The sequence below is a fragment of the Triticum dicoccoides genome, chromosome 2A (assembly GCF_002162155.2).
Source record: "Triticum dicoccoides isolate Atlit2015 ecotype Zavitan chromosome 2A, WEW_v2.0, whole genome shotgun sequence".
Classification (NCBI taxonomy): domain Eukaryota; kingdom Viridiplantae; phylum Streptophyta; class Magnoliopsida; order Poales; family Poaceae; genus Triticum; species Triticum dicoccoides.
In genome coordinates, this window is record NC_041382.1 from 12,392,325 (window position 1) to 12,415,645 (window position 23,321).

Sequence of the window (23,321 nt, forward strand, 5' to 3'; positions counted from 1 at the left end):
GAGGGGATTTGATCTAGGGTTTTGGGTAGCATACAGGAAAAGGGGGGGGGTCCTTGAGGGGGTCTTTTGATGTGATTTTATTGTTTACATATTCAGAGATTATATGCTATTGTTGCAGTGAACTGTAGATGCAGTGTAAAATGTGATAAAAGGGTGGTATTTTAGTTCATATTTCAGTGTAAAAATGCTGACTTTCCCTGTTATGCAAAAGTACATGGCTTTTTTTAGATGAAAGTCAGCATTTTTACCATTGATTTGTGATGAAAGGGTTGTCTTTTAGTTGATATTCAGTACATAGTTGTGTTTGAAAATCATGTACAGATTCAGTTATAGTTTGATCACTGAAACTAAAATCATGTACATAGTTGTGTTTGAAGATGTAGAAGAGGTGAAGATGCAGAAGAGTAGTTAGGTATGCTGATCTATATGTTGGCAGAGCAGTCCATGTTGAACTGCTGTATCTATGGCAATCTGGTGTTCAAGTGCTGTTGAACTGCATGTTCTTCTCTGCCCATGTTGATCTGCCCATGTTCTTGTCTGCTTATGTTTTGCCCATGTGCACACATCCTAAAATAGAATGTACTAGGTGCTCACTTTGTGCCAAATATGCCAAGTTGTACTACCTGAAGATCCCTGGGCCCCTTCCAAATGGTTAACTTAACTGAAATTTGCAGTGTTAAGTTAACTGAATTTTGCTTAAGTTAATTGAATTTTCATGTCAAATAAGAGAATCATTGATTTCAGTTAAGTAAACAAGCCACTGATTTCATGTCAAATAAGAGAATTTTGCAACAGAAATTTTCAGTTAAGTAAACAAGCCACTGATTTCATGTCAAATAAGAGAATTTTTAGTTAAGTAAACAGAAGACTGAACATAGCCACTGATTTCATTTCAAGCCACTGATTCCAGTTTGGAATGTTTACAACACTGAACATAGATAATAGGTAGCCACTGATTTCATATAATCAGTACAGAGCCACTGGTTTCACCTCTCACATCATGCCAAATACTAAATTACCTAACTTACTACACAAAACCTTTTATCACTAGTGCTACAACACCATACAACAGTGCAGAGCAGCAGACCAAACAGGCTAACCAAATTTCCCTCCTATCCCTAGTTCTGATCTCCTTCTTGTGCTTCATGATCATGGCCTTCCTTTCTTCCCTCAGCCTCATAATTTCAGCATCCTTGTCAAACACAAATTTCTGAAGAGCCACATTCTCTTCAGCAAGTTTGCCAATCACCTGCCTAGGTCTCCCCTGCCATTCTTTGTCCACCCACTTCAGATAAGCACATGTATCATAACCCTGCAAAACACACCAATTTGTTCAGTACAACAATGGTCAGATCAACCTATAACAACTACAGATAAACAACACACTTTTTTAAACAAAAGTTGGGCAGTTGACTAACCTCACGAGGACAAACAAGAAATCTACGACCATAGTCATATCCATCAGAGCAAACTCTTCTCGCAGGGTTCAGTAAGTGGCAACAATGGTCACTTTTGTCAGTGCCATTGAAAGCAGCATCAGGAGAGGATAGAGGTATACCCCAGTCAAATTCGGGTAGGTTTTCAGTCCCCTACCATGGCCATCAAATCAAATGTTAGCATCAGGAAGCTCGCACTCATCAGGAAAGCCCAAATTCATGGGCATTCGAAGCAAATTGGTGAGGGGAAGGGGGACACGCACCTTGCAGAAATCGACATCCATGTAGCGCACCTCTCCGGTGATTTTCGCCCAAGGCTCGCCGTCCTTCGTCATGTCGGCACCGGCGAGGTCACATCCATTGAGCGGGAGAGGGTGGCTTGAGGACGACGACGCCCCTGCTCCACGGTGTCCTGCCTGCTGCCTCCCGCCCAATGATGTGCACCCCTTCATCTCGACAGGGCGGCGGAGACGGCTGCCGGCGGGGAGGGCGGCCGAGAGGGCGGCGAAGACGGCTGGCGTCGGAGGGGAAGGAGGAGACGGCTGGCGGCGGAGAAGGGCCACGGCAAAGGGGAGGGCGACGGCTAGGGATTTACGAATGGGGAATCGATGCAGAGAGAGAGGGCGAGGGGGCTTTTTGTAAAATACAAAGAGTGCGAGCGGGCTTTTGTAAAATTAAGGCGTGTGCCAAAATCCAGCGTGGCATGCCAAATGTCGCGTCCACAACTGTTTTGTATAAATTTGTTACAGCAGACAAGTTGGAGGGCTAGTTTTGTGGGGTTTTTTAGTTCTTGTATGAAACTGTTCCCACCCCTACAAGTTTATGTATCAATAATGGTATTAACTCTTATTTTTATGTCAATATGAACTTTTGTCTTGAATCTTTTGGATCTGAATATTCATGCCAAAATTAAGAAGAATTACATTAAAATTATGCTAAGTAGCAGTCCGCATTGAAAATTCTGTTTTATCATTTACCTACTCGAGGACGAGCAGGAATTAAGCTTGGGGATGCTTGATACGTCTCCAACGTATCTATAATTTTTGATTGCTCCATGATATATTATCTACAGTTTTGGACATTATTGGGCTTTATTATCCACTTTTATATTATTTTTGGGACTAACCTATTAACCGGAGGCCCAACGCAGAATTGCTGTTTTTGCCTATTTTAGGGTTTTGAAGAAAAGGAATATCAAACGGAGTCCAAACAGAATGAAACCTTCAGGAACGTGATTTTCTCAACGAACAAGACCCAGGAGACTTGGACCCTACGTCAAGACACAAAAAAGGAGGCCACGAGGTAGGGGGGCGCGCCTACCCCCCTACCCCCCAGGCGCGCCCTCCACCCTCGTGAGCCCCCTGTTGCTCCACCGACGTACTCCTTCCTCCTATATATACCTACGTACCCCCAAACAATCAGATACGGAGCCAAAACCCTAATTCCACCGCCGCAACTTTCTGTATCCACGAGATCCCATCTTGGGGCCTGTTCCGGAGCTCCGCCGGAGGGGGCATCGATCACGGAGGGCTTCTACATCAACACCATAGCCCCTCCGATGAAGTGTGAGTAGTTTACTTCAGACCTACGGGTCCATAGTTGGTAGCTAGATGGCTTCTTCTCTCTTTTTGGATCTCAATACAATGTTCTCCCCCTCTCTTGTGGAGATCTATTCGATGTAATCTTCTTTTTGTGGTGTGTTTGTTGAGACCGATGAATTGTGGGTTTATGATCAAGTCTATCTATGAACAATATTTGAATCTTCTCTGAATTCTTTTATGTATGATTGGTTATCTTTGCAAGTCTCTTCGAATTATCAGTTTGGTTTGGCCTACACTAGTAGAAAAAGGGTCAAACGTGAAGCACATTAGTGCCGGTTTGAATTTGAGCCGGCACTAATGGTACCATTAGTGCCGGTTCGAACGGCTATGCATTAATGCCGGTTCGTGTTGAACCTTTAGTACCGGTTCGTGCCACGAATCGATACTAAAGGGGTGATGGCAGGCTGGCGTCAGGCCGGGGCCCCACGATCACCTTTAGTACCGCTTCGTGTCACAAACCGGTACTAAAGGGCCAACCTTTAGTACCGGTTTGTGCCACGAACCGGTACTAAAGGGGTCTAACCTATAGTACCGGTTTGTGACACAAACCGGCACTATAGGGCAATTTTCAAACTCTACCCCCCCCCCTCGCGTGTCGCCATTTCAGTTCTGAAAAAATCAAAAGAAAATGATAAAAACTTCAAAAAATAAAATCCTTCGAGAGGTAGTTATATTACTACATCTACTAGTTAGGAAAATTTGAAAACTTAAATTTGGACATGTTTTGCAAAAAGTGTAGGGAAAATGTAAAACGGCTATAACTTTTGCATACGATGTCGGAAAAAACGTATAATATATCAAAAAATTCAGCACGAAAATCCGCATCCGATGGAGACCGCCTACGTCCTGTTTGCAATTTTTTAGAATCCTCAAATTCCAAAAGGAAAAAAAAAGATATGGTCAAATTTCAGTTTTTTTAAATTTTTTTGTTAAATCTGGTCAAACTACTTATTCAAGAAGTATTAATGTTACTACATAATTATTCAAGAATATTAGTGTTACTAAATAATTATTTCAATTTTTTGAATTTTGGTCAAATCTGGTCAAACTATGGTCAAACTATGGTCAAACTTATTCAAGAAATATTAGTGTTACTAAATAATTACTGTTTTTTAGAATAATAGTTTGAAGCTCAAACAATGAAATGTGTGACTTCATGCTCAAGCTAAACTCCTGAGGGTTAATAGGATTGACATCTTACTATTGTCAGGAAAACAACAAGTGCAGACTTGGAAACGAAGGAGAATAGAACCCGAAAGTTAAGCGTGCTCGGGCTGGAGTAGTGAGAGGGATGGGTGAGTAGTGAGAGGGATGGGTGACCGGTCGGGAAGTTAGATGATTTGGAATGAGTGATCCATACTTGAGCAGTTAAGAGAGGTGATTAGAGACTAAATCACCAAATAATTAAGAAAAACTAAAAATCGAAAAAAAATAATAAATTTTTTTTTCAAAAAAAACCAACCGGTACTAAAGGTCCCCCATACCAGGGCGCGAGCTCACGCCACGTGGTGGCACTTTAGCTCCGGTTCGTGCCGAACCAGTACTAAAGGGGGGGGGGCTTTAGTGCCCACCAATTAGTGCCGGTTATGGAACCGGCACTAAAGGCCCTTACGAACCGGTTTTAAAGCTCCGTTTTCTACTAGTGCTACTAGATTGATCTTTCTTGCAATGGGAGAAGTGCTTAGCTTTGGGTTCAATCTTGCGGTGTCCTTTCCCAATGACAGTAGAGGCAGCAAGGCACGTATTGTATTGTTGCCATCGAGGATAACAAGATGGGGTTTTCATCATATTACATGAGTTTATCCCTCTACATCACGTCATCTTGCTTAAGACGTTACTCTGTTTTTAACTTAATACTCTAGATGCATGCTGGATAGCGGTCGATGAGTGGAGTAATAGTAGTAGATGCAGGCAGGAGTCGGTCTACTTGTCTCGAACGTGATGCCTATATACATGATCATACCTAGATTTTCTCATAACTATGCTCAATTCTGTCAATTGCTCAACAGTAATTTGTTCACCCATCGTAGAATACTTATGCTCTCGAGAGAAGCCACTAGCAACAATTATGGCGATACAAGTCATACTGCTTACCAGCATGTCACACTTTGGTTCGGCGGTATTGTTGGATGAAGCGGCCCGGACCGACATTACGCGTACGCTTACGCGAGACTAGTTCTACCGACATGCTTTGCACACAGGTGACTGGCTAGTGTCAGTTTCTCCAACTTTAGTTGAACCGAGTGTGGCTACGCCCGGTCCTTGAGAAGGTTAAAATATCACTAACTTGACGAACTATCGTTGTGGTTTTGATGCGTAGGTAAGAACGGTTCTTGCTCAGCCCGTAGCAGCCACGTAAAACTTGCAACAACAAAGTAGAGGACGTCTAACTTGTTTTTGCAGGGCATGTTGTGATGTGATATGGTCAGGGCATGATGCTATATTTTATTGTATGGGATGATCATGTTTTGTAACCGAGTTATCGGCAACTGGCAGGAGCCATATGGTTGTCGCTTTATTGTATGCAATGCAATCGCCCTGTAATGCTTTACTTTATCACTAAGCGGTAGCGATAGTCGTAGAAGCATAAGTTGGCGAGACGAAAACGATGCTACGATGGAGATCAAGGTGTCGCGCCGGTGACAATGGTGATCATGACGGTGCTTCAGAGATGGAGATCACAATCACAAGATGATGATGGCCATATCATATCACTTACATTGATTGCATGTGATGTTTTTCTTTTATGCATTTTATCTTGCTTTGATTGACGGTAGCATTATAAGATGATCTCTCACTAAATTATCAAGATATAAGTGTTCTCACTGAGTATGCACCATGGCAAAATGTTCTTCGTGCTGAGACAACACGTGATGATCGGGTGTGATAGGCTCTATGTTCAAATACAACGGGTGCAAAACAGTTGCACACGCGGAATACTCAGGTTAAACTTGACGAGCCTAGCATATAACAGATATGGCCTCAGAACACTGAGACCGAAAGGTCGAGCGTGAATCATATAGTAGATATGATCAACATAGTGATGTTCACCATTGAAACTACAGCATATCACGTGATGATCGGACATGGTTTAGTTGATTTGGATCACGTGATCACTTAGAGGATTAGAGGGATGTCTATCTAAGTGGGAGTTCTTAAGTAATATGATTAATTGAACTTTAATTTATCATGAACTTAGTCCTGGTAGTATTAGCATATCTATGTTGTAGATCAATAGCTCGCGATGTTGCTCCCCGTTTATTGTGTTCCTAGAGAAAAACTATGTTGAAAAATGTTAGTAGCAATGATTCGGATTGGATCCGTGATCTGAGGATTATCCTTATTGCTGCACAGAAGAATTATGTCCTTCAAGCACCGCTAGGTGACAGACCTATTACAGGAGCAGATGCAGACGTTATGAACGTTTGGCTAGCTCAATATGATGACTACTCGATAGTTTAGTGCACCATGCTTAATGGCTTAGAATCGGGGCTTCAAAGACGTTTTGAATGCCATGGAGCATATAATATGTTCCAAGAGTTGAAATTGGTATTTCATACTCATGCCCGTGTCGAGAGGTGTGAGACCTCTGACAGTACTTTTCCTACAAGATGGAGGAGAATAGCTCAACCAGTGAGCATGTGCTCAGATTGTCTGAGTACTACAATCGTTTGAATCAAGTGGGAGTTAATCTTCCAGATAAAATAGTGATTGACAGAATTCTCTAGTCACCATCACCAAGTTAGTAGAACTTCATGATGAACTATAGTATGCAAGGGATGACGAAAACGATTCCTGAGCTTTTCATGATGATAAAAATCGATGAAGGTAGAAATCAAGAAAGAGCATCAAGTGTTCATGATTAACAAGACCACTAGTTTCAAGAAAAAGGGCAAAGGGAAAGAAAGGGAACTTCAAGAAGAACAGCAAGTAAGTTGCTGCTCAAGTGAAGAAGCCCAAGTCTGGACCTAAGCATGAGACTAAGTGCTTCTACTGCAAATGGACTAATCACTGGAAGCGGAACTACCCCAAGTATTTGGCGGATAAGAAGGATAGCAAAGTGAACAATGCTATATTTGATATACATGTTATTGATGTGTACTTTACTAGTGTTTATAGCAACCCCTCGGTATTTGATACTGGTTTAGTTGCTAAGAGTAGTAACTCGAAATGAGAGTTGCAGAATGAACAGAGACTAGTTAAGGGTGAAGTGACGATGTGTGTTGGAAGTGGTTCCAAGATTGATATGATCATCATCGCACACTCCCTATACTTTCGGGATTAGTGTTAAACCTAAATAAATGTTATTTGGTGTTTGCGTTGAGCATGAATATGATTTGATCATGTTTATTGCAATACGGTTATTCATTCAAGAAGCGATGGTGAGCCCAGATTCCGCAAAATGGCTTGAAGCCATGAAATCTGAGATGGGATCCATGTATGAGAACAAAGTGTGGACTTTGGTTGACTTGCCCGTTGATCGGCAAGCCATAGAAAATAAATGGATCTTCAAGAGGAAGACGGACGCTGATAGTAGTGTTACTATCTACAAAGCTAGACTTGTCGAAAAAGGTTTTGACAAAGTTCAAGGTGTTGACTATGATGAGATTTTCTCACTCGTAGAGATGCTTAAGTCTGTCTGAATCATGTTAGCAATTGCCAAATTTGATGAAATATGGCAAATGGATATCAAAACTACATTCCTGAATGGATTTCTAGAAGAAGAGTTGTATATGATGCAACCAGAAGGTTTTAACGATCCAAAGGGTGCTAACAAAATGTGCAAGCTCCAGTGATCCGTCTATGGACTGGTGCAAGCATCTCGGAGTTGGAATATACGCTTTGATGGGTTGATCAAGCATATGCAGACTTGCGGCGAAGCCTGTATTTACAAGAAAGTGAGTGGAGCTCTGTAGCATTTCTGATATAATATGTGGATGACATATTGCTAATTGGAAATGATATGGAATTTCTGGATAGCATAAAAGGATACTTGAATAAAAAAATTTCAAAGAAAGACCTCGGTGAAGCTACTTACATATTGAGCATCAAGATCTATAGAGATAGATCAAGACGCTTGATAAGTTTTTTCAACGAGTACATACCTTGACAAGATTTTGAAGTAGTTCAAAATGGAATAGTCAAAGAAGGAGTTCTTGCCTGTGTTGCAAGGTGTGATGTTGAGTAAGACTCGAAACCCGACCACGGCAGAAGATAGAGAGAGAATGAAAGTCATTCCCTATGCCTCAGCCATAGGTTCTATAAAGTATGCCATGCTGTGTACCAGACCTATTGTATACCCTGCCCTGAGTTTGGCAAGGGAGTACAATAGTGATCTGGAGTAGATCACTGGACATTGGTCAAAATTATCCTTAGTGGAATGAGGATATGTTTCTCGATTATGGAGGTGACAAAAGGTTCGTTGTAGAGGGTTACGTCGATGCAAGTTTTGACACTGATCGAGATGACTCTAAGTCTCAATCTGGATACATATTGAAAGTGGGAGCAATTAGCTAGAGTAGCTCCGCGCAGAGCATTGTTGACATAGAAATTTGCAAAATACATACGGATCTGAATGTGGCAGGCCCGTTGACTAAACTTCCCTCACAAGCAAAACATGATCACACCTTAGTACTCTTTGGGTATTAATCACATAGCGATGTGAACTAGATTATTGACTCTAGTAAACCCTTTGGGTGTTGGTCACATGACGATGTGAACTATGGATGTTAATCACATGGTGATGTGAACTATTCATGTTAAATCACATGGCGATGTGAACTAGATTATTGACTCTAGTGCAAGTGGGAGACTGAAGGAAATATGCCCTAGAGGCAATAATAAAGTTATTATTTATTTCCTCATTTCATGATAAATGTTTATTATTCATGCTATAATTATATTAACCGGAAACATAATACATGTGTGAATACATAGACAAACAGAGTGTCACTAGTATGCCTCTATTTGACTAGCTCGTTGAATCAAAGATGGTTAAGTTTCCTAGCCATAGACATGAGTTGTCATTTGATTAATGGGGTCACATCATTAGGAGAATGATGTGATTGACTTGACCCATTCCGTTAGCTTAGCACTTGATCGCTTAGTTTGTTGCTATTGCTTTCTTCATGACTTATACATGTTCCTATGACTATGAGATTATGCAACTCCCTTTTACCGGAGGAACACTTTGTGTGCTACCAAACATCACAACATAACTGGGTGATTATAAAGGTGCTCTACAGGTGTCTCCGAAGGTACTTGTTCGGTTGGCGTATTTCGAGATTAGGATTTGTCACTCCAATTGTCGGAGAGGTATCTCTGGGCCCACTCGGTAATACACATCACTTAAGCCTTGCAAGCATTGCAACTAATGAGTTAGTTGCGGGTTGATGTGTTACGGAATGAGTAAAGAGACTTGCCAGTAACGAGATTGAACTAGGTATTGAGATATCGACGGTCGAATCTCGGGCAAGTAACATACCGATGACAAAGGGAACAAACGTATGTTGTTATGTGGTTCGACCGATAAAGATCTTCGTAGAATATGTAGAAGCCAATATGGGCATCGAGGTTCCGCTATTGGTTATTGACCAGAGAAGTGTCTCGGTCATGTCTACATAGTTCTTGAACCTGTAGGGTCCGCGCGCTTAATGTTCGTTGACGATATAGTATTATATGAGTTATGCATGTTGGTGACCGAATGTTGTTCGGAGTCCCGGATGAGATCACGGACATGAAGAGGAGCTCCGGAATGGTCCAGAGGTAAAGATTCATATATTGGATGATATGGTTAGGCCAAGGGGTCAGGCCCACGGGGCTATAAGTCGGTGCAAAAGGAGTTTTGCGGAGGCCAGGGGGCCAAACGCCGGAGATCCTGGCGTCTGGCCCTGGGCCAGACGCCGAGGCCCATGGCGTCTAGGCCAGACGCCAAGGATTGTGGCCTTTGGTCCTGGAGTCCGAGTGGGACTCTTGCCTTTCGGGCAAAACCGACTTTGAGGAGGCTTTTGCTCCAAGTTTCGACCCCCGGGCTTAACATATAAATAGAGGGGCAGGGCTAGCACCAAAGACACATCAAGAAACACCAAGCCGTGTGTCGGCTACCCCGTCCCCTCTAGTTTATGCTCCGTCATAGTTTTCGTAGTGCTTAGGCGAAGCCCTGCGAAGATTGTTCTTCACCAACACTGTCACCACGCCGTCGTGCTGCCGGAACTCATCTACTACTTCGCCCCTCTTGCTGGATCGAGAAGGCGAGGACGTCACCGAGCCGAACGTGTGCAGAACTCGGAGGTGTCGTGCTTTCTGTACTTGGATCGGTCGGATCGTGAAGACGTACGACTACATCAACCGCGTTGATATAACGCTTCCGCTTTCGGTCTACGAGGGTACGTAGACATACTCTCCCCTCTCGTTGCTATGCATCACCATGATCCTGTGTGTGCGTAGGAACTTTTTTTGAAATTACTACGTTCCCCAACACGCACTACCTCCAAAAGCAAAACTTTCTACCTATCAACACCATTTTAGTGAAAACCGCTTCATGCATAAGTATGCGAAAGAAAGGGCCATTTGTCTTTACCATGACTTTTCGAAGTCTATTTTGAAGATGACTCCGCTCAAAATTTAAAAGTGAAGCTCATGTATAGTTTCATGCAGCACAACAAACTCCATCTAGTATGCTGCGCCCTTGCATAAACGTTGTTTGTTTTACCACATGGTCAAGCACACTGTTCAACCAATTAGTTGCAATCTTCGTAAAGATTTTAAAGCTTGCATTTACAAGGAAAATCGGTCGATATTGTTGAATATGACTAGCCTCCTTATTCAAGCTGTGGATTTAGTTAAGCTTTGCATACCGAGCTAACTTGGGTCGCTCCTTGCACTAGCCAGGGTCACTATAGATGTGCGTCCGTTCAAGCTAGCCTTAGAATTGTTGCAAGCATAGTTGGCACTTAGCATGGCGTATTGCAGGAGACTAGAAGTGAGATGATTCCGGACTGGGCAAGATGGTGAACAACATATGTACAAGGTAAGGGCATATCCAAGGGCAGTCCTCACACCACCCTCAAGTGTCCAAGAAGAGTCGAGACATTGTCCAAACAACTCCCATCAAAGATGCGCCTACCGACTGGCTGTCCCTAAACCTGTCCTATTTCTCAGAATAGTCTGGAAGCCCATATTTGGCGCCAAGTCATGTGTGCATCAATTTGATGTCTAGTGGAGTTTGATTGTTAGTTGTTGGATATTGTTAGTTGTTGGATATGCGTGCCATTTAAAAGTTGACCCCATGCACCTAAACATATGAATTGATAATTATGTTATCATTGCAGAAAAATGACTACCTTATCATGAAAAGGAAACCAATATAAGTTCTTTTAGAGTTGAGTTGTGGGACTTAATTTCTCTTTGATTCTAGTTGCTGAAGGAACTCAACGTAAGTTCTTCTAGAATTGATTTATTGGATTTAAGTTCTCTTTGATTTGAGTTACTTGTTCAGTTGCTACCTTCCAAACATGGAACAATGCTTTCTTTTATTGTCAATTCTCTTTGTACTTTGTTTCTTCCTCCCTTTTCCTTCTTTCGAATGGGACTTCATGACTTCATGAAAATGGCTGCATTTGCAAGTGCGGCTTATGCTAATCCTTTATCTATTATATACTAAAAGCACAATATAATGTCCCCTTCGAGGCACCGAGTCAATTCACATCAACTAAATTAGGATTTAGCGTGAGAACCGAAATCATAAGGTGAACATTGATTTTGGTGGAGCTTTGTTAAACTAAAAAATATAAAATTGTAAGAACTACATAATTACATAATACAATCAATGTGTGGTTTAATCTTTGATATTGACCGATACCTACGGCTGTTAGATTGTAACTTAATTTCATCTGCTATAGAAATATCTCAAGCTAAAGGGTTGGTTGATGTAAAGAAATGCATTCTACTTGCTTCTGAGCTACAATGCGATTGTGTAGACAACTAGACATAATTTGTGCCAGATTGGCATAAATAAGTTGTTTTCACTACCTTGTTAAGACTATATTTTCCCGCATGGATCCAGCTCCACATTAGATCTTCTGTATACCTTCGAGGCAAACCGTTAGTCGACATTAAGAAAAATATTTTATAGTCGATTCCATAATTTAGTGGCTATCATCAATTAAAGTACAGAAACAAAATGATACATAAAATTCATAATTATTTACCAAAGCCTTGCTCTCAAGTCTTCACGTCTTATTTTCAAGATTATACTAATTCCTGGAAGTAGTCAAAATCATTAACAACTGTGATATATATTGACAACATTGGCATCAGATACAAATTGCTGGCAATGTCGTCAGTTAATGTCATGTACAAATGATACATATGCTGATTAATTTGGTGTTTTGGGAACGCCATGACTATTCACCGCCAGACTAAACATGATTAAATATGTTTATCATCTGCATGATATTTTAATTCATATAAACATTTATGGTGGCTTATAGAAGAATATTATGTTTAATCATTTGATATGAGCCAAAATTTATTCTATTACATTTTCGAGACATTATAGACTACAACCTCGCATTTATAGGGGCCAAAAATAGATGTTGTTCTACAAAGTATTCACTGAAATTATCTAACTTGGCCAAATATAAAAAAGATTATTAAGCCTAGCCAAAGGAAAATAATATAATCAATCTGTGTTAAAAATATTCTACAATTTATTTTATTGTTGTTAAGCAACAGAGTGGTATGCACAATAGTAATGGTCGAAGTTATGTCATAAAGACTATATCCATGCATAGTGGTATGTAAAATGGAATTTTTTTAGCTTTTTATGCACTCTACAAACCATTTTTATGGGAATGCGGTACAGGAAGCAATACTGTTTTTCAAGGAATAAGAACCCATTTTCACCTCCATGAGAACTTGAACCAGGGAGGTTGGATTGTACAGCCACTTCCTAACCAAATGAGCTAGGCCACTTCTTCAATTGACTATACGTGAGAAAAAATATTCATTATTATGTCATATGACATGTTAACCACTATGTCCTCCATCTAAAATTATGTCTTTTGATATATTTTCATAACTACGCACCATGTTTACTACTCCCTCCGATCCATATTGATTGTCGTTACCTTAGTACAATGTTGTACTATAAGTCAGCGACAATTAACATGGATCGGAGGGAGTATATGCTAAGATTTGTGAAGCATGCAATGAAGAAATTGACTAGTGATTAAATAAAAAAAGCAAAATAATCTTCTAGTAGACACCAAAAATCAGTGAACCATGTTGTTTTGATTTGTTGAACCTTATTCTCACATAACATCACCTGACCATTGATTTGATGAACACTTATTTTAGAAATATATCAATCCCCACAATTATAGCTAAACATTACTATAATGTTGCTCTATTAAACCCTAATTATTGGACCACATCAGTTAAATCTTTGTAACTCTACATATAGTATCAATGAGAAGCCGACATAAATTTTAAACTAGCATAATAATCTAAAATGACATCAAAATTATCAGCTAGCTCACAGTAGCACAAGCGAGATATATGCTCCTTAATATGGTGCTTTTGGGTACAACATGACTATTCACCCCAAAATATGTTCCATTGGGCTAGTTTCCTAAGTATCAAAATTCAAAGTAACTAACATAATTTGGATATGATCTAAATGAGTCTTGAATTATATGGATAACAGGTATTCAAGGATACTAAGGAGAAAGATAATTGCAGTTATAGTCCGGATATGATTGAGCAAGAGAATTTTATACTGAAGAAGTGTGGTGGCCTTCCTCTTGCCATATCCACCGTAGGCAGCTTCTTAGCAAGCAAACCTAAAACAGCAATTGAGTGGAGGAATTTGAACAAACACATTAGTGCCGAGCTCGAGATCAACCCAGAGCTTGGGATGATCAAGACAGTTCTCACCTCGAGCTACGAAGGTTTACCGTATCTTCTCAACCCCTGCTTCTTATATTTGTCAATATTTTCTGAAGACCAAGACATCAGATGGAAACGATTGGTTAGACGGTGGATAGCAGAGGGTTACTCAAGGGGGATACGGGGCATGACTGCAGAGGAAATTGGGACCGGCTATATCACGCAGCTTATCAGGAGGACCATGGTTCAACCATCAAAAGGGGCAACCCGTAGCACTAGAAGGATTGTCTTTTTGCAAGTTCACGATGAAATTGGGATCTCAAAGGCAGTGGAAGAAAACCTTGTCACTACATTGGAGGGAAGCTGCAACATAAACACCGAAGGTAAAATTCGTCACCTTGTTGTAAGCAGTAGCTGGAGAAGGGATCGGGATGCTTTTGAGTGTGCACTGGATCTATCATGCTTAAGATCGCTAACAATATTTGGAGCATGGGAATCATTTTTCATTTCTGATAAGATGAGATTCCTCCGAGTGCTGGATCTTGAAGACACAGAGGGTATAGCAGATCATGATCTCCATCAAATTTGTCAGCTTTTTCTTCTGAGCTACCTCTCTCTACGGAGACGTGATGGTATTTTACGGTTACCAAACAAATTCATTGTGATGGTATTTTACGGTTCCTGCAGACGCTAGATATCAGAGATACAGAATGTTAGTTCCCAGATCAAAACGTGAAGTAGCTAGCTTAGGAAAATAAGGACAGAGACGATGGTTTTGGTGCTGCCAAATTCGCAGCTTTTCAATCTCGTTTCCTTTGCTTTATATCTGGCTCAATGAACCGACCTCACGTCCAACACGGCCTCCTAACTTGCCCAAGACGATGTGACCCAGATCACAGGTCAATCTGGTTTAGGACTCTACTTAACTCCTAGAGATTGGATGGAAAACGACTAAGGAATCACCTTATACTTCGGCTATCCTGTACAGACTCGATGAACTCGATTCAGCCTAATATATAGCATGTGCTGTAACTCACATTCACCCCCCTAAGCACAAATGCGACTACTTAACAGCCACGACTCCAATCTTCTCGCGCATCTCCTGAAACTTCAGTCTTCCCAACGACTTCGTTAGTATATCTGCGATTTGATCTTTAGTGCTGACATAATCCACCTCCACCTTGCCTTCTTCTACACATTCTCTGATGTAATGGTACCTTATATCAATGTGCTTGCTGCGATTATGATGAATGGGGTTTTTGCACAATGATATTTTGGATTTGTTATCAACTCTAAGCTTTACTTGTTCTGGCTGCTGGTTCGTCAAATCAGCAAGGAGTCTACTGAGCCACACTCCTTGACACGCCGCTGTCGCCGCTGCAATGTATTCGGCTTCACAAGATGAGAGGGCAACCACCTTTTGCTTCTGCGATAACCAAGTGATCAGATTTTCTCCCAGAAAGTATGCAACGCCCGATGTACTCTTTCGGTCATCTACATCCCCTGCCAAGTCACTATCGCTATAGCCCACTAGAAGTGATTTGTCTTCCTTCCTCCTTGTGTACTTGCAGCCATACTTCAGAGTCCCTTTCACATATCTCAAAATTTGTTTCACAACAGTCAAATGCTCAGTGGTAGGGTTCTCCATGTACCTGCTTACTATGCCAACCGAGTATGCCAAATCTGGCCTAGTGTTCACAAGATATCGTAAACTTCCGACAATACTTCGGTACTCGGTTGAATCAACAGTCGGCGCCTTGCTCCTCTTGCTCAACTTCAGCCTCGCCTCCATAGGCGTTTGCGAAGGATTACAATCCTCCATGCCACAATTCTGCAAGATCTTCAAGGCATATGCCTCCTGGCACAACGTGATCCCGTCTTTACTTTGACGCACCTCGATCCCGAGGTAATAGCTTAAGAAGCCCAGATCACTCATTTTAAATAATTCCTTCATTTGCTTCTTGAACCTTCCAATTTCCCTTTCATTAGCTCCTGTGATCAAGATATCATCTACATACACGCCAATAAGGAGACAGTCTGAACCGGTGCCTCTCTTGTACATAGCGTGCTCAAGCGGACACTTCACAAAACCGAGTGAAATCAAGGTGCTATCAAGTTTGGTATTCCATGCCCTAGGTGCCTGTCGCAAGTCATACAAAGCTTTATGCAATTTGAATACTTTATGCTCTTCTCCCTTCTTGATAAAACCAGTGGGCTGCTTCACGTACACTTCTTCCTCTAGTTCTCCATTCAGAAACGCAGACTTCACATCCATATGGTGTAAAAACCAAGCTTCTTGGGCTGCTAGAGCAATCAACAACTGTACTGATTCCATTCGTGCAACTGGAGCAAATACTTCTTCAAAATCTACACCCTGCTGCTGGACATATCCTTTGGCTACCAAACGAGCCTTATGCTTCACCACGGCACCCTCTGAGTTCTTTTTAACTTTGAAGACTCACTTGAGACCTATTGCTTTGTGCCCATCAGGAAGATTAACAAGACTCCATGTGTCATTATCCTGGATTGAACCAAGCTCGTCATCCATAGCTTTACGCCATGATTCTTCTTCATTCGCCTCCTCGAACGTGGCTGGTTCTTCTGTGATGAGTAGACACTCCCTTCTGACCTTTTTCATCCTCACTGGATTGATCTTCCGAAGAGCCTCCTTAGGGTAGAGATCTAGGACTCGCCGGAGTTTCACCGGCGTTGCTGCTCTTCCCGGAGTTCGCTCAGGGGACCCAGCCACCGTGCTTTGTCCCACTGAACTTGGAGAGTCTTCATCTACTGTTGTGGACATTGTTGGCTGCTGCGTGTCGACCGTGGCACTAGGTGCTGCACCACCAGTAGCTGATCCTGTGTCGCCGTCTTCAGTCCACCATGGATCGTCCACCCACGGTGAGGAGCAGCTCGGCGACCCATAACTTGGCACTTTTGTTTGTGCTGATGGAGTAGCCGGCGCACCGTCACCTAGGTCGTCGTCGTCGTCGTCGACATCATGGCCATATCCGTGCCCGTCGTCGTCATGGTCATGGCCTGCATGGTTGATGTGATTATATGTCACAACAAAAATATCATCACCTTGCGTGGGGCGATCTGCTACTACTGCGTCGTCCCAATTCCATGCCTTTTCTTCATCAAATACTATGTCACGTGACACTTGCACTTTCTTCGTCACGGGATTGTAGACTCGATATGCTTTGGACCCGGCCTCATAACCGAGTAGGATAGTTGGGGAGCTCCTGTCCGCCAACTTGCCAACATGCCCTCCCACGGTCTTCACATGTGCTATGCATCCGAACGTGCAGAGGTGATCGACTGTGGGTTTTCTTCCGCACCATGCTTCATACGGCGTTCTTCCGACAACACTCTTCGTCGGAGCTCTATTGAGTAAATACACTGCGGTAGTCACGGCTTCTCCCCAGAATTTTCCTGGCAATTTCTTGCTTTTTAGCATACTTCTTGCCACTGCGACTATGGTCTGATTTCTGCGCTCCACAACGCCGTTTTGCTGCGGAGTATAGGGTGCCGTCAAGTACCGCTTAATGCCATGTTTTTCACTGTATGCCTTGAACTCATTAGAGTTAAATTCCCCACCACGATCTGTACGTAACGCTTTCAGCTTCTCTTCTGACTCCACTTCAGCGGCAGTCTTGATTTTCCTGAAAGCTTCCAAAGCCTCATCTTTGGTCTTCAGTAGTACTAGCCACATGTACCGACTGAAATCATCAACAATCAGCAAGAAATACTTCTTCCCTGCAGGAGTCGCTGGTGTGATTGGTCCACGCAAGTCACCATGAACAAGCTCCAGTACCTTCGAAGCTCTAAACTTTGCCTCCCTCGGGAACGCGGCTCGCCGCTGCTTGCCAACAAGGCAGCCATTGCACAGCTGATCAACATGATCTATACATGGCAGCCCTCGTACCATATTCTTCTGGCCGAGCTGCCGTAGAGCATGGAAATTAAGATGCCCATAGCGTGAGTGCCACCTCCAAGTTTCTTCATCAAAGTTTGCCAACAGACACACCGGATCAGCACGGTCTAGGTTCAAAACATACAGCCTGTTCCTCGACCGCTTCACACGCATCATCAGTTTTCTCTCGCGATCATACCCCCATAGGTATCCATCCTCGAGCACAATTTTACACCCACGCTCCTCAAGCTGTCCTAGACTTATAATGTTTGTCTTTAGACGGGGGATGTAATACACATCTGTAAGCACCTTGTGCTCACCACTCTTTGACTCGAAGATGACAGTCCCTTTACCTTTGATTGGGACCGTCGTGCCATCGCCAAACCTGACTGTTCCGTTGACTGCTGCACTCAACTCAGAGAACTGTGCACTGTCCCCTGTCATATGGTTGCTAGCGCCTGTGTCCAGGTACCAAACATTGCCGACCCTCTTCTCTTCTTCCTCATGGAGATATACTTTTTTCTCCACAAGTGTGACGGTCTCGACTTCCTCTGGCTGCGTGTCATCCTCCGTGTACTCGCATATCTCACATAACAGGAGGTTCGCCGGATCGTCATCCTTGTCGCCTTTCTTGGCAACATATGCCCGCTCCTTTACGGGTTTCCGGCACTCCGACTTGAAGTGCCCCATCAGGCCACAATTGTGGCACTTTATCTTGCGCTTGTCGAATTTCCTTTTCTTTGGAGCACCACCGGCACCGGTGCCCTTCTTGTTCTGATCTCGTGGTGCCCAGTCCTGCTTCGAGCCGCTGCCGGATGCCTCGCTGCCTCCCTTCTTTTCCCTTAAGCTTAGTGCTTGCCACTGTGCCAGGGTGAGCATTACTTGTTCATCATGCTTCGCATCTCCTTGGCTGTAACGCATACGTTCGTCGTGCGCCTTGTAGCGCCCGACTAGGTTGTCGATACTAAGCGTCGCCAAATCGACGCACTGCTCAATTGCAGTCACGATCTGCATATACCGAGGAGGCGCAGCGCGCAAGAATCTGCGGACAACAGATGTTTCAGTCAGATTTTCACCAAGCGCACGAATTCCGTTGACAAGTGTGACCACCCGTGACGCGAACGCATCTACGGTTTCATCATCAGCCATCACCAGTGTCTCGTAATTCCTCAACATAGTTTGCAGGTTGGCCTGCTTCACACGAGCATGCCCCTCGTACAGAACCTTCAGGGCGTCCCATGCTTCTTTGGCTGTTTCCTTTGAGATCAGATGCTGCAAGACATCCATTGGCATCACAGAGTAAATTGCTGATGTTGCCTGTCTATCCTTGTGATGTTCTGCTCCATCTTTCTTGAAAGCATCACCGCCGGGATCGACGGCGTCCCACAACTCATTGGCTCGGAGGGCGCACTCCATCAAGACCTGCCAGACCTTGAAATTCTCACGATCGAATCGTGGGTACTGCGACCCGGGCACTGCAAGTAATTTAGCGGCGCCGGACGCTTCTGCTGGGCTCTTCGTCTTGTCCCCCGTCGCTGATGCAGGCTGCTTCTGGACGAGTTCCTCCTGTCCTGGGCGTGTTCTTTCCGCCCTGGATGAGTTCCTCCCGTCCTGGACGAGTACCTTCCGCCCCGGACTGCACGATCCTCGTCGATGAGTTCCTTCCGCCGAGAAGATACGTACACGCTGGCTGCTTCCACGCCGAAGCTCTGATTACCAATTGTTAGTTCCCAGATCAAAACGTGAAGTAGCTTTTCAATCAGAGCTTGTGTATATTTTGTACTGTGGGGCCTCGTATGGTTGCTGCTTATCATGGGATTCGGCTAACTGCTTCTTGTAGCGAGCTGCTCATGGGTACTTACGAAAGATGGTTTTGATGGGCTGCCTGTCTTCTTTTTTAAGCTAAAACCTCATGGTGTCAAGTTTCCAAGAGGAATACGACAACTGAAGGCCCTCCATACATTGGGTGTTGTGAATATTGATGGGGCGGACACCATTCTTGAAGAGCTGAAGTATCTTACCGAGCTGCGCAAATTAAGAGTGACTGGTCTCAACAAGAGCAATTGCACGAAGTTTTTCTCAGCTATTACCGAAATGGAATGTTTAGAATCCTTGTTCGTACGGTCAGAGGGGAATCCAGGTTTAGCCGGCTGCTTTGATGAAGTGTCTTCAGCTCCCGAAAATCTTGGGAGCCTCAAGCTATATGGCAACCTGAATAAATTGCCAAAATGGATCGAGGGGCGGCCGAAGTGGACACCCATAAAATTGGGCCCCAAAATCAGCAGGTAAAATGGAGAAGGCATTCCATTTAAATTCTCCGATTCTGCATGTTGGAAAAATCTTCTAGAATTAGAGATGTTTTCTTCGTTCGTAGAAAGCTCCATCTGAAAGATGGCAGTGATGTAAGATTATGGAACCTTTTTTTGTGCACTCATTTCCCTTATCTCTTTGATATCTGTGTTACCTGATAATACTATCCAAAAATTTCTTGAGTTCAAGTCAAAAGGAAAATCCTTGAGTTACATGGCAATATCCTTCCCTAGCCTTTCCCATTGCTACTCCATCAACGGCATCATCCTTCTTTTCCAGGCTAGTTCCACATTGAAAGTAGCAAAAAAATTGTGAGAATAAATTGAAAATACAAACTTTATAGTACTCCAGTCCCGGCTTTTCAAAAATGAAACAAAATAACAAAATATAGGACAGAGCAGGCATGCTGTGCCCATGCACAACCCTGGATAAAAAAACAAAATTAATTACCAAAGAAAAGGGCTAAGAAGCAAAAGTAGAGGGTGCTGACCATCATCAACCCCATGCGTTCCTTCCCTAAGAAACCGGTGGGAAGAACAAAGTAGGGTGGGTGGTGAAGAAGCAAACCGTCACTCGTTGTAAAGCTTGGCAAGAATTGTGCACCGTCCAAAAGGACGCCTTGGATTATTTGCGTCAACTCCCCTCCTCCAACGCCTCAGATTCTAATTAAGAAAGGGACCAAAAATGACTAGTGAGCACCCTTCATCAGTGTATGAACAGGGTAGCATTCATTAATGTAACAGAGTTCAATCAGTGTCTGGTGTACCAGATTGGAAAATGCCTTATTCCCTGTAAGAACCTCGAGCATCATCACGCCCAAGCTATACACGTTGCTTGCCTCTTCGACTTGTGTGGAGGTACTCAAGGTCGATGTACCCAATTGTGCCTCTAACGGTGACACATCCCCTCTGCCCTGACCGACGACCTCTGCCTCCGGATCTGCTTGGTTGGCCATGAAGGAACACATCCCCTCTGCCCTGACCGACGACCTCTGCCTCCGGATCTGCTTGGTTGGCCATGAAGGAACACATCCCCTCTGCCCTGACCGACGGTGATGGACGCATGACCCGCGCCACGGACGCCGGCGACGATAGCCATCCCTACAGTTCGCAGCTCACCATCTCCATCGCCATCACCCCGCCCCATCCCCCTTGCAACACCAGCCATGACAGGGAGCGCCCCAGGAGGCCGTGGAGGAGCTAAAGCACGGCCGCGCTGGAACTGGACGGGAGCCAAGGGGTGGATTGGGCGACGCCGCCAAGTTTTTGTGGGAAACGATTTGGGGAGAAGAGGACGAGAGAGACTGGCGTTTTCGGTTTCTAGGGTTCGCGTTTGGGTGTGTGAGTAGCGAGACGCAGCGTGGCAGCCGTGGCTTCTCGGGCTCTCGCCGGGCCGGACAAAAAATTAAAAAAAAAGGCCGAATTTATTTGCACGAGAGGCCCATTTACCGGAGGGCAGCGAGAAACGCGGTAACCGCTCGGTTACCGGTTTTCTCGAGCGGTACCCAAAACCGTGGTGTAGACTACAATGTACCCCCTCCTTAAACCGGGTAGTTTAGTCTATTTTACGTGAAAAAAATTAAAAAGATAACCCAGTCAATTTCATTTCTTATGAGACTGACAAGACAACCTGACCAAAAAACAGTTCAAGAGGAACTCTACCTCCAGGTTTTCAGCCGCAGCCAACTCTGCTTTATGGAATTATGGTTTCACCATACAATACTAGAACTCAGCAAAGAAACAAGGCGAAAGCAGGCCGAACTGCCAACATCAATCCATGCGCAGTGCATCCTACAGCAGAATTCTAAACTACAGCAACATATGTATTTGGACATCATCATTTTTCTTTCCTGAAGAAACTGCTTGCACGGAGAGGAAGAAAGACCTTCAGCCGTTCTCTAACCTCTGCACCAGTGGCCCCAGCCACGACTCCGATGCAACATTTCACTCACATCTATTTCCAAATAAATTAAACATAGGCTTGGCTCTTTCGGATTGGGTCAGCATCACAGTGTACAATTGGGTCCAGGCTCTGAAATTCCGGGGAAAAAAAATCCGACCACCGAACTAGAGAGCTAATCAAATACTCAATCAACAAATCCAGGTCCTCTGTTCCTAAATATAAGTCCGTATGTAATCCGTGTTGAAATCTCTAAAAATGACTTATACTTAGGAACGGAGGGAGTAGTTCAAAATCAAAAGTACCAACTTTATACCAGATATAGTCTTATTTTTATCTAAAATCCTACCTTTCCAAAATAAAAGAGAGATAACAAAACTACCACTTTCAGGAATGAATGGCTTTGAAAGAGAAGCTACACGAATAAAGTAGGCTACTGTACCCATGAATAGCCCCAGGGTAAAAAAATAACAAGATATATTACAAAAAGAAAGTGATGAAAAAACAGAGTCAGTGCTTACCATCAACCCCATGTTCCTTTCCTAAGAAGCCACTGGGAAAATCAAAGGAGGGTTGGTTGTGAAGAAGCAAACTATAGTGGGATCGATCCGGTCATAAACCACCCGAGCTAACAAGCGCCCGTAGATTTACCAAAAGTGGGCATTACCTATGTGCAGTAATGGGATGCTCATCGGGTGATTGAAGCAGATGACGGTCACCTGTGACCCGTTGTGGAGCCTGCTCCAGTGCAATGCACAGTTCCAAAGGACGCCTTCAAAGATCGGTGTCAACGCCTCTCCTCCAACACCTCAGCTGGTGCATGAACATGATTCAATGCATCAACGTGAATAGAATTCAATCAGTTTGTGGTGTACCGGATCGGACCGGGAGCCTGCTGATGACGCGTGGTGAGTAACTCGTCAACTGAAGCTGGCTCGTCTCTGCTGATTATCAATTTGTGTGCCATCTCGAGGTTGGCAACCATGTCTGATATGGCTGGGTGGTCCTTCATGTGCAACTTGAATAAAAAATATCGACATTCAAAAATAAAATGAGAATATATAGGACGGGGTCTACACAATGACTGGCTTTTTTTTGCAGGGATACACTATGAATGGCTTTGAAAGAGAAGCTACACAAACAAAGTGGGACTACTGTGACCATGTGCAACTCAATCAAGTCTAAAAAACAAAAGTGAGGTGGTGACCATCAAGCGGGTGTGTTCCTTTCCTAATAAACTGCTGGGGAAAGCATAGTAGGGTGGGTGGTGAG

At 43.5% G+C, this 23,321-nt stretch overlaps 2 pseudogenes; one reads left to right on the forward strand and one right to left on the reverse strand.

Moving 5' to 3' along the window:
- LOC119357408 overlaps positions 1 to 14,644 on the forward strand; it is a 30,255-nt pseudogene extending 15,611 nt beyond the window's left edge.
- A 5,650-nt stretch (positions 14,645 to 20,294) lies between these two features.
- Positions 20,295 to 23,321, reverse strand: part of LOC119352743 — a 6,499-nt pseudogene continuing 3,472 nt past the window's right edge.